The sequence below is a fragment of the Colius striatus genome, chromosome 1 (genome assembly GCF_028858725.1).
Source record: "Colius striatus isolate bColStr4 chromosome 1, bColStr4.1.hap1, whole genome shotgun sequence".
NCBI lineage: Eukaryota > Metazoa > Chordata > Aves > Coliiformes > Coliidae > Colius > Colius striatus.
The window spans coordinates 182,116,394-182,134,600 of record NC_084759.1 but is presented as its reverse complement, the minus strand read 5'-3'; positions in this window follow the sequence as shown (position 1 = coordinate 182,134,600).

The following is an 18,207-nucleotide window of genomic DNA, read 5'->3' as shown; positions in this document are numbered from 1 at the left end:
CATACATTATTTAGTCTCCAGTCAGTCCAGCCCAGACTCAATCCAACAGAGATAAATGGACTTCTGGAGGAGAACAAGAACAGTGCAAGTATATATGATATTTCTCTGGAGTACTTTCCTGAGCCTTGTGCTTTGCCTGAGCCTTGTGCTTTGCCTGAGCCTTGTGATTTGCCTACTTTGTAATTCTCGGTGTATGTACTTTCCCAGTCTTCCCTTGACCTACAAACACTTTTTGTACACACACTGTACCACAGATTTGTACTCTGACACATCTATTTTTCTTTGCTTTTAACCTGACTCCTAAAACCTTTGTTTGATAGCCCCTAGACTTCGCATTATAAAAGACCATTTACCTACTTCATACTACGCATGATTTTACTGAGTACTATTACATGTGCAAGGTTATTCTTTTACCATGGAGACAAGTCCTGATTGCCCAAATATTCCTCCTACCTGTTGCATGCTTTTAATAGTTTCTGCCATTCTCTAAATCTTTTTTCAGGTCATTTGTTCCATGTTGAACAACACAGCTCCTATGGTTGACCCCTTCAGAACTCTACAGTTCACTCCACTGTAAGAACCATACTGAAAGTCCAGGTAACTCTTGTGCATCAAACACGTTACTTATGTTTCAAACAATTCATTATGCGCAGGAAAGAGTCTTTCTGCTTTATGCCATTTTGTTTAACTTCCAGAGCCTTTGGTAAGGGACTTTGTCAAAAGCCTTTTAGAAATCCAGGACTTTACAAAGTCTTTTTATATCTTTATTACTTCCCAAGTCACATTATCAATATTTGACATTTTTGGAAATTAATCACTCAGTTACATCCATATGTTCACGTTAAAAGAATATTCTAGAAATAGACAATTTAATCACGCTGGTCATCAAAATATGCTGGAGTAATTTGAATCTACTCTAGCCCTTTATCCCCAGATATCTCCAACTTTGCTGTCGTAAAGGATAAGGAACATTGTTCTTTCATAGTTACTGTTCTTTTAACAGGAAAAACTCAATCGCTATCTACCATTTCTAGTTAGCATTAAATTACTCAAAACTTTAATAAAAATAAAAAATGTTGAGTCATTCTATTTCCTATCTTCAATAAACAGTCCTTCATAAATCTATACTGAGTAGTAAGCTAAATTAACTACGTAAGAAAGTAGTTTTAGAATGAGAATTCATTGAAGACAGTGACAGCTTAGTAGGAGACAACACACTACTCATTTCAAAAGCGACAAAGAAAGCATCCCTTGATCAAAAACTTTGTTTACTTGGGGAAAAGGTGATTTAATTATCTATCTTCCTGACAAAAGGCATCCCTGTTGATTCAGGATGTAGATACTAGTGTATAGGGAACTTATTGTTTCACTTAATCTAACAACTCAACATCTAAGAGACTTTGCTCTATAAACAAGCACTGGAAAGTCAAAAGCTGAAAGAGAAAAGGACTACCTGCAGAAAGTCTAATTTTTTCTGGCATCAATTTTGCCTACTTCCACTGTGCTGAAGGGAAGTATTTAGCTTAGTGATACCCTGTATCAAGTATATATTAATATTAGTGAAAGTTTAAGGCAAAAAAAGTTACTCTGTCTTGGATACAGAAAATTTCTTGTCTTTGCTGTTGCAGACCATGGTCTATCCCATCAGCTGGTAGTCACCTCTTTAGTGAGCAGTGTCTGCTGTTAACTGCTTCAACTATAGAAACTTACTGAGCTATATATGAACAATCCCCAATTTTTCTGTCTTGCCCTAACTGTAACTGAAGGTATCCCATTTTTCCTGTCATATCTTCCATTGATCACAATATATGGACATAATTAAGAGCAATATGATCAAATTCAGCATGGAAAGTTTTAGAAAAGGTAAAATAATGATTCTGTGGGAGAGAGTTTGGAAATCTGCTGTGCTCACGTTCAAATACATGGAAAGGAGGTCTCAGGTAAGTAAAATCAATTTGGGTTTTGGAAAATGTTGCAGGATACAACTTCTCCCCTGAGTACAAGAGAAGAAGAGAGGAAGGGAAGAAGGGAGGAAATAGAGAGGAAAAACTCAGTGTACTCTTTTTGGGACCTTAGCCAAAAATATTCACTATGGCCTTAGCCATAGTGTTAAGTGAAGTGCTTTACTACTTTTCCTGCTCTGTGTCTTTATGAGGATTACTCATCCTCTGCCTTTATAATCAAAAAGGGTTGGGGTTTTTTTGCAATAATTTCTCATGTTTCGAAGCCAAATCATCTAGCTCATTATTATAACTGGATTCTGAACTGATCGATAGAAGTAACAACCTGTTCTTGTTCAAGGAACTGCTTGCAGGTGCACATACGTTACACAAATGACAATGTTCCCTTATCATATAGTAGCTTCCCTCTGTAACTACTCTAGCTATAGAAGAAAGCATTTGATCCATTTGTAAAGGAACAAATTTCAAATAGTCTGTGGATTCAGCCAAGGAATACTTCACATTTAGAATGTCAACATAAATCTGACGGTGACCACACAAGTACTTATGTAGTACAAATACTTAATTATTTGGATTAAAGATCATAAAATAAGACTATGAGCAAGCAAATGAAATCTCTACATTTAAATCAACATCTGATAATTTTAAAATACTATTTTAAACATTGAAATATTTTTTTAATTACATCAAGTGTAGATGAATATCGTAAAATATAGATAAAAGTGGTAGAAACATGATAGTCATTACATTTGATAATAGAAATGTAACATAATCTCACTTATGGACTATTTTTATTTCATCTGGGAGGTTTTGTGCAAATTGATCAATATATTATTTTTGTTTATTCAGCATATAAAAGAGATAGTTTTGCCTGTTGAAGTTTCCCTGGAAATAACACCAGTATCAGCAATCATTTCATTTTTCAAAGATCTTTTTTTCACTTCAGTCTTCATAATGAAAACTTGCTCAAGGGGGTAAGCCAGAAAATATAAATAACAAGTCATTTTGTGCAAATGCAGCATTTCTATTTTCTGCATAATGTAAACACTAACATACAGCAGACATATTTTAATATCATTCTAATAACTTGTAAAGATTTTTTTTCCAAGAATATTATAGTTTTAGTAGCTTTTAAATTCTGACACAGGGCAAGATGAGATGAAGATTAAAAAAATTTAGATTGCATTTAAATAAGAAAGCAAATGCTTATTATGGATGTTGATTAGAAATGATGACATACAAGTGCAAAAGAAATATATAGTAATAGTCCTCATGGCAGGAAAGACAAAAATTGAATATTGAGGACAGCAAAGGTGGCTGCCTAAGCTTTGTTGTAGCTCTACTTTGGTATTCCTTTATTATTTTTTCCACTTGATACATCTGTTTAAACAGTTGTTGGAATGATGACAGGCTTAACTGTAGTTTGCCAATGCAATAACAAAATCTTACATTATCTCAATAATCAAAATAGCCTCGTTCAAGTGAATTTTTAGTGAGTTTGGGGTTTTATTTGTTTTAAGAAGTCACACAAATTGTAATTTAAACATAGCACAATATCCAAAAAAGCTCCTTATGTCATTCCTTCCCTGTTTTTTTCATTTACTGCAGTATCTGAAAAAAAATAATGTATTTAGCAATGACAACATTCTTGTCCTCTTGTTCTATGGGGTTTTTTTAAGCAAGAATTCATGTGTTTGAGAATCAGAGAGAGATGAACAGTAAGATACAGTCCTGGTAAAATTATTACTTTTGTTATTCTGAAAGGATTGAACAGATATCTGAAAATGTTTTACATTCCAAAGCTGCCATATACCATGTTGCAATTGAATTCTCGTAATAAATGTGGTAATTCTTTTTACTGCTTTAAAGTCATTTAAGCCTCTGTCACCTTCTTCTCTTTATTGCAAAGAAGAAATTTTCTCCCAATAGGCCAAATGGGATCTTTGAGGGTAAGTCATCTACCTGTAGCCTTCTTACTGCTGTTATAGTAGTTAGTGCATTTATTGGACATGGACATTATAAAAGGGCAGTTGCTTAATAAAGTGATTTGTTAAAATAAGAGTCAAATTCCAAACTTAGAAGCACATATCATTTCCTTTGACCCAATTTAACGGAAAACATAACACTGTCATGGTTTATACTCATCCAGGAACATAGGACCACCGTCAGCCGTAAGTACTGAGGACATTTGGAATGCCTTAAGGGCAGAGATGTCTCAATTGCCTCTTACAGTCCCAGACAAAACAAACAAGATTACTGAACTTGAGAAAGAAAGCAGAAATTATTTTAATCCACCAACAACTAAAACTATAAAACCCCAAAACATAGAAAACATAAAACAACACAGAGTGGTACAAAAATGAAGAGCACAACCAACCATTTAAGACCAATCTTCACTCTTAAGACCAATCCCTTCACTCTTCTTTTCCTGGGCTCAAGAGCCCTGACTCTGGTGTCTTTACCTCTTCCCCTCTAAACAGCTTAGGGCAGCAGAGAATGGCTGTTTCAGTCAGTCCTTTCCTGATGGGTCCTGTTGTTTGTCTTTCCTCAAGGCATGTGGACTCCTCACCGGTCTTCCCTGCTCCTCCACAGAGTCTCTCACAGGCCAGGCAGCCCTGCATGGGCTGCTCCAATGTGCGTTCATCCCAAGGGATGCAGCTCCTCTCTGCCTTCTGTGTGCATCTGCTCTCCAGTACAGCCTGCATCATGGTCGTCTCTTCACAAAGTCTCCTGCCCATCTGGGGGCACTCACTTGGAGCTGCTGATGGCTCTCTGCCCTACAATTGCTCTCCATGCATTTGTAGGGACACAGCATGTGTTCTAGCCACAGGTTGCAGAGGGGTCTCCAGTCCTGCACTCCTTCTTCCTTTCTCCTTGTCTGACTGTGGGACCCACATGGTCGGATGACCACTAGATTCCATCTTGTATCACTCCTTCAGGTCCTCTTCTGGGTCAGATTGCCCTTTTAAGAAGGGAATGGAAGAAGTTCCAGATTGGCTCAGCTGGGTTGGAGATGGATCCACCTCAGAGCCAGGGTTTCGAGAATTGTTTATGGAGACCAGCACTTCAGCCCTCTCCTCATTACCAAACAAAAAGCAGCTCCACACAAACCCATGACAGTCACTTACACTATAATAGTGTAAATAATGGTCTTAGCAATGATGGTAGAATAACTTGCCAAATTCCATGACAGGCAGGGTAATACAAGAGAGTGAGGTCACCATATAAATTTTGCCTTACACCATGGGTTTCATAAAGTAGAGCTCATAAAGAAGAGTGGATTGGAAATTACCATCTTGGACACTAGCAGTGGTATCAACCAACAACAAAAGAAAGAAATTACTGTTTTATTTACATTTCTGGACTTGTGCAGGGCAAGAAAGAATTAACTGTATAGTCTATATTGAAAGTCCACTGGATGAACTGAAGTTGGGGTGTTTGGGGAAAGACTCTTTTTTTTTTATGCAGGCCTAACAATCAGAATTTTTTTTTTTTTTCAAATCATGTTTATGTGTTAACTGTAGTATAGTTCAGGATGACAAAGTTATCCAAGAAAAAAATAAACCTAATTGAGATAGAATCTATTTCAATAATGAAGTGTATTAACATTGAGGTTTTTTTCAGAGTAACTTTCCAGAGTTTTATAGCATTGTTATTATAAATTCTGGTTTTTGATCCAGCACTTATGAGGTTTAGAACGTACCAAGTATATCTCCCGAGTGGATACGGCAGAATAACTTTTTTAAAAACAAATCAAATCATGTTTGTAATTGTGGCTATGCTGTATTCTCAATTCTCATTAAAATTGTGCAGGAAAAGAAAAAAAATAACCCCAAAGACAGGAATGGAAAATGTTAATTCAAGAAAAAACACAATGTCACTTTTATTAGCTAGCTTAAGTGCAGCCTAGAAAAAGCATGATAGTACAGTCCACAACAAATGTGTAGAAACAGATTGTGTCAAAGCATACACTATGTTCATGTACTATGACTTGTTTTGCTTATGACTCTACCTTCATTTTGTCATCAATGCTGATGCTGTAATTTTTGTTACATGTTTTGTAAGGAAATAACCTCTGTGCCAGCATGAAATTGGAAAGGTATTAAAGAGTACTTTCAGCACTTCTTATATTCTGTCTTGTATTCATAGGCGTACAAACCTACAGTTTGGTGTTAATGTGAATTCCCGAGTCACATTAAAAGTGTGTTCCTGGCCAGGCTACTCACACTTGTCTATGTCTATTTGGCATGAAACTGTTTTTATGAACTATATCATCTTGATAAGGAAGCAGGGGAATGAGGGGGAAAGGAAGTCGACAGTTTTGCTGATAAACATAACAAGTGTGCATTTAATATAATTTTTGTTACCCAGGCAGTTAACTTTACTTTTCTAAAGGGCAATGCATAAGATCAGAGGCAGCACCATCTTTCAGTGTAATAAAACTCTTCATTTTTTTTCAGAGATTCTGGAGGAAAAAAATCCTTAAATTGAAATGTGATTTTTCATGCTTTTAAAGGCAAGAGTTCACATCTCTTTTTGTTGCTATTGAATCCATCAACTCTCGCTTACTGGTGTACTCCTTCAGTAGGATTGTATCATCTCAATCTACCATATCTACCTTTCCCAAAACCTCTTCAGTGATTTTATTTCTAATTTATTTCTTGCTGACAAAGACTTCATCTTTGAAAACTAACTAGGGTCATTCCTTTGCTGCTTCAGAATCAACTATAGTTAAGTATATGGTGCTACAGCCTTACGTATACACAGTACTATCATGAAAGTCATCATTAAGACATTTTTGTGAATATATATTCAAATAGAAGAACTTACACTTTAAGTAAAGGCTTTGTAGTCTGTCTTGAAGAGCTGTTATAAATAATTATGCACACTGTAATTATTTCTTAAAAAAGTAGAAGATAGCTGGATGTGTTTAGTAAGATATGAAAATCTAAGTTTAACCTTGAATTGATATAGAAAATAAATATTACTTTTTGTCTTTTTACAGATGGATGTTTGGATTTTGTTTTGTTTTGTCTTATATTTGTGCAGAATTTGTCCAACTGAGTGGAAAATAAGTGAATAGAGAGTGTATGTCTTTCCCAAAGAAAACCATTCCTTGTGGCTCTAATACATGTAATTGTTTTTGGCTAAACAGCAAAGAATGTCTGGAGATGCAGGTGACTGTCTTTCTATCCTTTAGGAAGAGATATCTAGTGTTTCATTCCCTAGAGAATTTTAATCTGGCCATTTCTAAAAAGGTCATGCCTTGGTGCATCTGCCCTTTGCGGAAACTGATCAATATCTAACTATGCAGTTAATAAACTAAGATTCAAGTAGCATATGAAATATTCGGAGAAGTCTTTTACTTGTGATAAATCAGTGACATGAAAATAATCAGCATACAGGAGTATCTAAAGCAGTGACTTTTTGTATTCATAGCTCTAAAACAGAACATTTGATTGTCTTGCTTTTCTATTTTTCCAGTAGACTTTTTTTAGGAAATTCCAGAGCTCTGGTATTTTTCGATTTTTTTTTTAAACTAAATGTATGGAACTACAAATTTCTAAATTGATTTTTCTTATTCATTACAGTGGTGTTACTTCTGCAAATAACAATCTGTATTCACATTCCACCCACAGATGGAATTATAAAACAAATTATTTTCCTAAATTAGACAAATATTTAATGATATTTTTGTCTTGTCCAATTAATCTATGCTTTCTCTAAGCTGTGTTTTGACTCATTCACAATTACTAGGATTCACAAAGTACCGTTTTTGCTTACAGTGAGTAATATGTCACCTCAGTGATAACACCACTGGATTTCACAGAACAATTTTAAGAGTTTTATGTTTTTCGGGAATTAGATTGGGAGGTGGCCACACCGAATCATTCAAAATCTTTGTAAATACAAAAGCAATCTGCAACCAAGTAATTTTAGCCAAGTGTCTTTATATCAGTGTAAACTTTTCCAAAGACAAATTAGCATATTTTATATATTTTTATATTTTAAATTATTGCTATTTATTACTTAATAAGTGAAAATGTGGGGTCCCTTAGAGGAAATAAAAATAAATGAGGATATTCTTATTTATGATTATTTTAATTCTCAGCAGTTATCTAAGTTACAAGCATTGTTTCTGCTCCATGACCAAATGATTAAAGACATGGGGAGAAGTTAAGCTTCTTTATTTTAAGAATTTTCTGCTTTTCTTCCAAATTATCAATGCTAGGATTAAAATCCTCCCTAAGCATGTTTTGAAATGCTTGGGAATGACTGTTCTTGAAAAAGATATGTTAACAGGATTATTCAGTACTTATTATGCATCATTTTCTCCATGTTATTCATATTGCCCCATTTCAAATGCTTCACTATTGCAAAAAGGAGGGAAAAAAGAGTAAAGAGTATTTTGTTTTGTATAGAATCCAGCCCTTTGATAAGAACTACACTTAACACTAACCTCAGTGGTTTTATATTAATAAGGAAAGGATTTATTGGCATTAGAAATATTGAACTGAAACTTGAAGGAAAAACCACTTTCTATAAGATTAAAAAAAACAACCCAAACCTACAAACCCTAAAGCATCTGTAATGCTATCAAAATCATAATTGCCTCCAAACACTTTCACCCTCACAAAAATGAAATCCCAATGAAGAAAGTTTACTTTCATGAATATGTCTATCAAATTAAAGGATTAAACAAGCTGACAATTTACAACCTGTTTGCACAAATGTGGAGTTCTTCACACTGTCAGCTTCAAACTCATTCCATACCATCATTGCAAACCTGAATTTTCTTATCTGACCGACAAATTTCAAAATCTGATCATTTTGGGGTATAGAAAGTAGCATTTCAGACAGAGTAAACACAAAAATTTTGTCAGGTTGTAAGAATTTAAGTGCACCAGCCAACATAATTAAATTTTATTATCATCTTTGTAGCATCCTACAGAGAAATACTTTAAAATGTTATCATTTCATTCTTTTGTCTGTCAGTCATGACTGCAGCCCAACAGTTTAGCTAACTTAGTACATTTATTCCAAAACATAGCTCAGCCTGGTGTCAGTCATATTCTAAATGGGATTAAAATAATAAAATTGTAAAAGTCAGACTACAGCAACCATTGCTTATATTGTTTTCCTCTTTTAAGTCTGTAGAAAAACAATGAAAAAGTAGTTTTTATATCAACAAAAAAATTGCAAGTTTCATTGGCCAAATTATTTATCCCAACCCAAACCTGTGTGAGAAGGAAATTTGGTTACTTACAGAAGGCCATTGTATATCTAGAAACGTTAAACCCCCTTGCATCCTGTATTATTCAGTGTCAAATAATAAATGACATGACAACAGATGGATTCATGTGAATTTTGCAGAAAAACAAGACTGAACCACAGAATCACACAGAATCACAGAATCTTGAGGGTTGGAAGGGACCTAAAAAGACATCTAAGCAACTGAAGAAATGGAACAAATGTAACATCACTTCATATAGCACTTCTTGGTTTTAGTTATTCAGGACTGTATGACAAAAAAAAAAAAAGAAATAAAATCATTTAGAAATTAAGAAATAGGTAGAATTTACAGTTATTTCTAGCCTGGCTTAAGGGTCATGACCACATCCTGCAGCCTTAGTGAAAGGAACTTACTCTGTTAAAAAAGGATATTACCTGCTCTAAATATGAGTCTTTGTTTGATAAACTTCATATAGTTAGAGATAGATTACAAGCACTATAAAAAACTATTTTTACTAATCTCAGAGATTTTTTTTCCTTAGAAAATTGTATCAACAAGCAAAGATTGATTATATTTTTAAAAATCCATAGTAAAATATAAAAGGAAAAATTCTCCTTTAATTCTGCCAAAGACTGCATTAGAAGGAAACAGTTCTCTCTGGTTCTCTAATACATGAGAAAAGGTGTCTAGATCTATCTCACAGAAAACATACCAAATTTGTAAACATAGAGTTGCATGTAGATCACTTCTTCCTTTTTAACTTCAGTTTTTCTACTCATGATTTCCACCAGCTTGTAAAAGTCTGCTTCCCCAAACATACTCCTGAAGGCAGTAGGAATTGTCATTCATGTCAATGGAAGTAAGACCAAAAATTGTTTTAAATAAGGGATAAAAATTTCAAATAAAGGACTACTGTAAATACTTTTGAATACTTTCTTGAGGAGATTATTCCAATGGCTGATTGTTCTCATTGTGAATTCTTTTTCTTGTTGTGTCCAATCAGAATCTTCCCAAAAGTAACTGATATCTATTACTTGTCATCTTTTCCACAAAACTCCTTGTAAAAAGGGAAGATCCATTTTCTTTATAGTCATCCTTTAAATACTAGAATATGGTGATAAGATCTCCCTTAAACATTCTTTCCTCAACGTAAACAAACTAAGTTCTCTCAGCCTGTCCCCACATGGCAAGTTTTCTACTCATTTGAACATCTTCATGGCCCTTTTCTGGATGCTCTTCAGTCTGTCCACATAGAATCTTAGAATGATTTGAGTTGGAAATCACCTTAAAGAACATCTAGTTCCAGTCCCTCTGTTATGAGCAGGGACACTTTCCACTAGATCAGGTTTCTTAAAGCCACATCCAAACCTGGCCTTGAACACTTCCAGGGATGGAATATCCACAACTTCTCCATTCTCCACTTCTCCATTCTAGAATCTCATCATCCTCACAGTAGAGAATTTCTTATATCTACTCTATTCTGCCTTCTTTCAGTTTAAAGCCATTACTAGTTTGAAAAGGAGCTATTTACCACCACCCTTGGTGCAGGCTGTCAGCCAGCTCCACATCCACCACACAGTCTGCTTGCCTAGACTGTTAAGGCATCAATTTCTCTAGGAGGAGGCTGTAGGAGACAGTAACAAAACCATTGGAGAAATACAAATAGACAACATCCACCACTTGTCCCACCATCAACTGAGCAGGTTACTTTGTCATAGAAGGCAATTGAGTTCATCAAACATAATTTTCCTTTGATGAAGCCATGTTGGCTTTTCCCAGTATCATGCTTTGTTTAACTTGTGATAGCCCCCAAGAGGATTCATTCCATAACTTTCACAGGGACTGAAGTAGGACTGATGGGACTGTAATTTCCTGGATCCTCCTTGAAGACCTTCTTGTAGATGGGTCTGACATTAGCCTTCTTCCAGTCTTCTGTGATGTCCCATGTTCTCCACAACTTCTTAAAGATCATGGATAGAAGACTCTCAGTGATGTCAGCCAACTCTCTTACCACCCTTGGGTGGACATTGTCAGGGCCGACTGATCCATAGGGGTCAAACTCCTGGAACAGTTCACATACAAACTCTTCCTTTTGCTCCACCTGTTTCCCTTACCTTTAAAGGGATGTACTGGTTTATTGTGCCTTTAAAAAAGCATTCTTGAAAAACATTAGGAGATAGAAGGGATTAAGCTGAAACTCAAGCTGAAACTGTGGAATTATGTCAGGTGTTGCAAAGAAACAAACAGCAAGAAAAAAACACACAATATTTTTCAAAGGAAAAGTATAAGTAAATATTATTTTAAAAAATATTTTTTACTATCATCTTCCCTGGGTACTACCTCTGAAAAAAAAAATCTGATCTGGCAAAACTAAACGAAGAATGAGAAAATATGTTCCAGGAAGCAATTTGGATATGGTTGAAGCTACCACCTTCTCCGCTTCAGGTTTTCATAATCTACAGTCTAGGGTCCTATTTGCCTTTCACCTTTAACCAAGGAGTCTGGTTAGTTAGGATATTATAGGAGTATATTTGTTATAAGCGAATGCCACAGTTAGCATTCAGTATATCTTTCACTGTCAGATGCTTAATTGATGCTTGCCACCACAATTTCCTCTACCAGATTTCCAAAGAGCCTGAATGTGAAGCAAATATTCTCACAGATCTCACTACACACTGTGGCTTTCCAGCGTGTCTCTCAATCTTTAGTAACAACTCCTGAGTCCTACTAGTCTGAGTAAGAATAATCAAACTCATTTAGAGCAAACTCCTGCTTCTGTTAGAGACAGCACAAAAGCATTTTATAGTGAAGTAATAGTTGACAGTAAGACTGAGAAACCATCAATGCAAGAAGCCTACAATACGTATGTAATTATATTAATTGCTTTGATATTTGCTACATGTTATAGTGGTAAGAAATGATATCAATAATCTAAATACAGTTTGAGGAACAATATTTCTAAAATATGAGAAGCGAAAGAAGCTATTCTAGTTGATCTGATCTACTACTTTCTTGTGTGTTTGTATGCATACCACTAAAGTTCAAGCTTTGGTCCTGATATCTGCTTGGCATAGCCTCATCTACTCAATCTGCTTCTTCAATAGTCTGTAGTCCATTCATTTTTATTCATCTTATTCTAGGTTTGACACACTCCAAAAAACCACACACACAAAAAAAACCCAAAAACAGTGTTTTGGAGGGTTTTGTAAATGAGCTAAGGGCTGTGATACTGTTACTGTGTTGCTGCTGTTTCCTAGAGATGCAGGTTTGAACCTGACCTTTGTAGGATGTGAGAAAAGTGTGCAAATGGGTTATTATTCTCATCTGTGAAGAAGAGAAAGTTTGTTTTAGGAAAATATATCATAGGAAAATGAAAAGTTTGAGAAATGCTAAAAAAAGTCCTCAGACAAAAGTTACCTATGCAGTGGAAATAAACTGAGGGGTTTGGATCCATGGTTATGGTAGATATGGTATGATATGGTAGTTATGGTATGATATGAGGATCTTCAACATGAGAAGAGGGGACACCAATTTTGAGGAGCAATGGACAGTGAGCTCTTAGATATCCTTACCCTCTTCTGTGTCTGAAATTAGATATTGCTTTTTCTGACTATTTGTGTAGTGATGTCTCTGTGAACTCCCTCTGGTCCCCAATCAATCCCCAAGTCCCTGACATCATGAATTTTTCAAGTTCTGCTATATTTATTGTACATCCATAGGGCTAAAACTATAACTTTCTTCATAGCTCCAGTTGTACTTAGGCACTTGACATTTATTCTGGCAGGTGAATAAAAATTGTTACTCCTTTGGAGAATTAGCTCAGACATTTGGTCTTTAATGGTGATTTCAGTTTAGTTGTTTGGTTTTGTTTAAGATTAGGCTTTTTAGAGTTTAGAATGCCTCATAATGTTTGCTCACAAACACAAAACACAACATTCAGAAAATCTACCAAACATGGATTTGTAATCATTGAATTTCCATTTAACTGAGAAGAATGAGCTAATAAGTATTTCATACTTGCAGGGGTTCTTCTTCATTATGCAAGATGGGAGTGACCAGATACCAATATGATGTGCATCAGCTCCATTTTATTGTCACATAGTCATCACTTATATATTTTTTCCAAATGCTGTATACATGTTACAATTCATGACAATTAGTAATACTAAGGATCATGCGCTATGCATAAGGCCACAAAGTTTCATTTTTGTAACAACTTAGACACCAACCTCATTGTGTTAAAACACCATCCGTATTGTACTTAAAACATCAACCTTATTGTGCTTAAAATATTGTGCTCACCCCATCTATTTGGCCTTCAGTTAGTTTTCTCCCACACTAGACCATGGTTATGCTTACCTTACATTTTGCTTAACTTTCTACTACTGTTACATATGGTACAATTTGTTAGTCACATACATAAGATCACACAATGCTTAACTGAATGTTCTATTCTATCTTTTAACAATGCTTAGTTTAATGCTCTATCCTGTCTTCTTGTTTTGACCTTGTCTTTGTTGCAGTCTGTAGTTTCGGTTTCCTCCTTTCTCAGGCTTGCTGTCACGTAGGCATTCTTTTCTTTCCTTTTCCACTGCCGAAGGCGATTCGAAGATGAACTGTTGACTTTGTCTTTGTCAGACTCCATAACGTTCATTATATCTCAGGCCCCAACACACACTTACATAGCAAAAAAGCAGAAGCTACAAGGCTAAATGTTGCATTTGACATCTATAAAGATCAGCAGAAGGCATCTGGAATCCTGTGTTATAAACGTTCTTTTGTTTGTCATTGACTGGAGAATAGTATTAAGGCTTTGTACGTGCTGGTCTAAAAGGTAGTTAATCAGGCTTAAAATATGCTTGTGGGGTAGCATATATTTCTGGATAAGAGATACAGCTTGGTTTTTCATATATTTTGAAGAAAACAATGTTTTGCTTTTCTAGTTTCAAATAAGTTAGTAACATTTTGAGAAAGTAACCTTTCCTTACTTGGTCAGGTTTTGAACTTTTATCACCTATTTTTTTATGAGTTCTCTAATGGAGTGGTTGGGTTTTGATTGACTTTGTAGTTAGTAACCCATAATTTCATCAGAAACTGTGGTATAATTTCTATTTCAGTTCAGCATATGAAGCTTTACTAGTTCTGCTGTGGCTTATGGTTTAACTCAGGAATCATCCAGAACAGAACTTTCTGGTCCATAGTGGTTTCAAAAAAAAAAAACCCAAAAAAAAACCCCAACAAACAACAAACAATAACCAAAAAAATCTTTATTTACCTTTGTTTTGTGACTTTGAACATTAGGAAGTTAATTCTTCAGAAAGAGTTTTACTGTTACAACATGCTTAGACCGCAAGTGTATTTTTTTTTTTAGCTAAAAAACTTAGCCATTTTCACTCTGAGGCATCCAGAATAAAAAATGATTTAAGGTCAGAACCTCACCTGAAAAATGTAAACTAGATTTAATCAAATTTTGAACAATTTATGCAGTGTTAGAAATCTGTTCATTAATCTTTCCCAGTTCATACCTTTAATTCAGCACACTGATATGTTCAGTATATTTTACCATCTGAAAATGTCATTGTTATTTTGTTGTGTGAAATAGCAACATGATAAATAATTCATTTAGTCTTTGATTTGTAACACAATTAATTAAGGGGTTTTTTCCATCTTTAAATACTTTCAGTATTTACATATGTTTTGTACCAGTGTAAAATAATTACTTTTCCTTTAATTAGAGACTTTCATTCTATAAAATATATCATTGCAAGCTAAAGAAGAAAATCATGGAACTCCATATGATGAGAAGACATTTATTAACAATAAACAGGTTGGAAGAAATCTTGACATATAATGTAATCCATCCCCAACTGAAGGACTAAGCATACAGTCTCTTTTATTAACAAAATCAGTTCTTAAAACCTGCCAGTGATAGATGCTGCACCATCTCACCCAGATAATCTATTCTTGTGCTCAACCCTTCTCAGCTTTAAAATACTTCCACCTAATGCATCCCCTACCTTTGATTAAAGACTGTTACTTTTAACTAGATCTACAGAGAATAAAAAAGATGGTTTATTCCTTTTCTTCCTGACACTTTTTTTTTGGTGGGTTTGAAAATGGCTTCTGTGTGTTCTCTCAGTCTTCTTTTTTCTAGACTAAAGAGCCTCAAATCCTCTTTCACAGGTCAATTTTTATGGAGTTCTGATCATCCTCAGTGCAATATCATTGATGGTGATATGTGCCACTTTGACGCATATTCACAATGCAGCAATAATCAGCTTCCAAAAGATCATCCCTCCTCACTGCTCACTGGCTAGCTTCCACAGTTAGATAAAAGCTCCCAAATATAACAGTAATACAAATAACAGTACTGCCCATACTTTTGTGCTGTCAGGATAATGCAGTTATTCATATCATAATGTTACCTAAAAAGACGGGGGATGTAGAGATAAAGATAATGCAATCGATATGAATATAATTCTTATTACATGCTTTGTTTCCCAAAAGCCAAAAAGATGCAAAAGCTGGTTTCATTACATTTTTCATCAAATCACTTCAGAACATACTTCCCAATTTTTTTTTTTAAGTTCATTTTTTATATTTATAAAAATAAAATAGCTGGGACATACTATGTTTAATGGGGAGAGAAAAGTCCAAAATCCTGGAGTAAAGATCACCATCAAAGTACAGTACAACTTCATAAAATATTGTCTTTGGAAAATCAAGTTTATTTTGACAGTTCAAGATTAGCTCTCCTGTTTTAAAATAACACAGAACACATTGTCCCCAAGTGGGGGCACATAAACCATGAATCTCTGAAAAGAGACACAATCACCTTAGACAATAACTTTCTCAGTGGTCCCTCATCACCAATTATGAGCAAAAATAGACTTTCTGTTTAATTGATCCTGATTTCAAAGCCCCTTATTACAATTTTATTGGTTGTAATTAAAAAAGGGAAGAGGAGAAGGTACAATTTAGGATTTAAAGTACTACAGCTTTTTAAGAAAAGCATACCAACAGTTTCAGATCTCTCATATACGGAGTTCTGCTTTCAGATTTTTCAAACAGAAGCATCAATCTATTTAACTACCTACCGATCCATTTACCTGGACCAATATGTCTATGCTGCACTCATCAGAAGGCTGCTTGTCTGAAAAAGAAAAAAAAATAAGAATTTTTGTGAAACAAGAGTTACAGGTCATGGGAAATGTGTTTCCTGGTAGCCATGACAACTCGAGGGAAGATTACGTAGACTTTTAAATATTGTTACTCTCTCTCAAAATTAATCTGATCCACTGGAGTAGAAATGCTTTACATGGAGACACAAGTTATTCTGGGATATTCAGAGCTGCATCTCTGAGCAGCAACAGTGATGACTTATGCATGTAACAAAAGGCTCAGAAGCTCTACACTAATGGCTGTTTCAGGATTTCTGCCCATCCTAATCAAAATTGATGCACATAACTTGTCCACTAGTATGGCCATCTGTTAGTGTGGCATAGTGCCCACACAAAAAGGTATTATGCCAATTTCAATGTTCCAGCGTAAGATGGATTTAGAAAGCAACAAACAGAGAAAAAGTAGTACATTAAAAATAGCAAAGAGCAGTCTGTCTTTAGGGAATCCTACAGTAAGGTCTTACAAAGTCTACCAAGAATAACAAAAGTAGACCAAGGGAAGTGATTTCTCCCTTCAGCGCTCATGAGATCATATCTACAGTACACATCTTATGTCCAGTTTAGTCTTCCCAGCAGATAGATGAGGTCACAAAGCTGATTGGAAGTTGGAGCACTTGCCCTGTGAGGAGGAACTGAGGGAAACAGATTGTTCAGCATGGGGAAAAGATATCTTGTTGGGGACCTAATCACAGTCTTCCAGTGCTACTGAATACTATAAGGAAGACAAAGCCAGACACTTTCAGGCTAGTGGAGGAGGGGTGGGTGGCATAAATAAGTACAGAGAAGGTTCTAATTGTGTGTGAGGAGAAATATATTCCCTGTGGGGATGGCCAAGGAGTGTAACAGATTGCCTCTGAAAGTTGTGCACCCTCCATCCTTCAAGGCTATGAATACCAGACTAGATAAAGGCCTCAACACTCTGGTCCGACATCAGAGCAGGGCTTGCTTTGTGAAGCATTCTACCCTAGAGACTTCTTAAGATCCCTTCCAACGTGAGTTATTCTGTAATATATGTAACCAATGAAGAAGGTGACACTCTGTAAGAAGATTCCTTAGACATCATATTTTATATTTTTGTCTATCTTGCATCACAAATGAAAATTTTCATGAAAATAGAAGAAAAATGTCTTTTTACAGAACTTACTGCAAACATAATGAGTGAGGAATTTGGGGTCCAGCCAAATCCTCTCCCAAAAGGGAGAGGGCCTGGCTGCTTGGGATTTCTATTCTGTGAAGCAGTAAAAGACAACTCCTGACAAGTCAGATTTCTGTCTGATTCCTCTACACAAGCAGTGACTGCTACTTAAACTAAAGAAACACTCCAACATGGGATGGTGTAAAAATATCCATGAAGAGGACACAGCTGTAGCTGAAGCACATAGAGGATTTGCTACTATTAGTCTATGGTACAGACAAGTCTCTATGTGATTCTCATTTTATAGGTAAAAATTTAGCAAGAAGTCATACCTCAATTAAGTGATTCACTATCACTCTAGAGAAGTATTACTGTAAACATACACAAATATCATAGACATAATAAAAGGAAGCTAATTATCTAAATGGTATCTTGTTTTTTAAAAAATCTAATTTGCTTGCTCTTTGCACATTTTTGTTTAAATTGGATATGAGGAATTAGACAGATGAATATCACTTGCAAAGAAGAAATTAATTTTATTGTATTTTTAAAATCAGTATTATTGAGAAGTAAAATTGAGGTCATTAGAAAGCAGCTAGCACAGTAATACGAGCATATAAAGAGAAGCCTATCAACAAAGAAAACAAAGTAGTTCTCAAATAATTTAAAGTCTATAAACTACTCAAGAGATTTTTT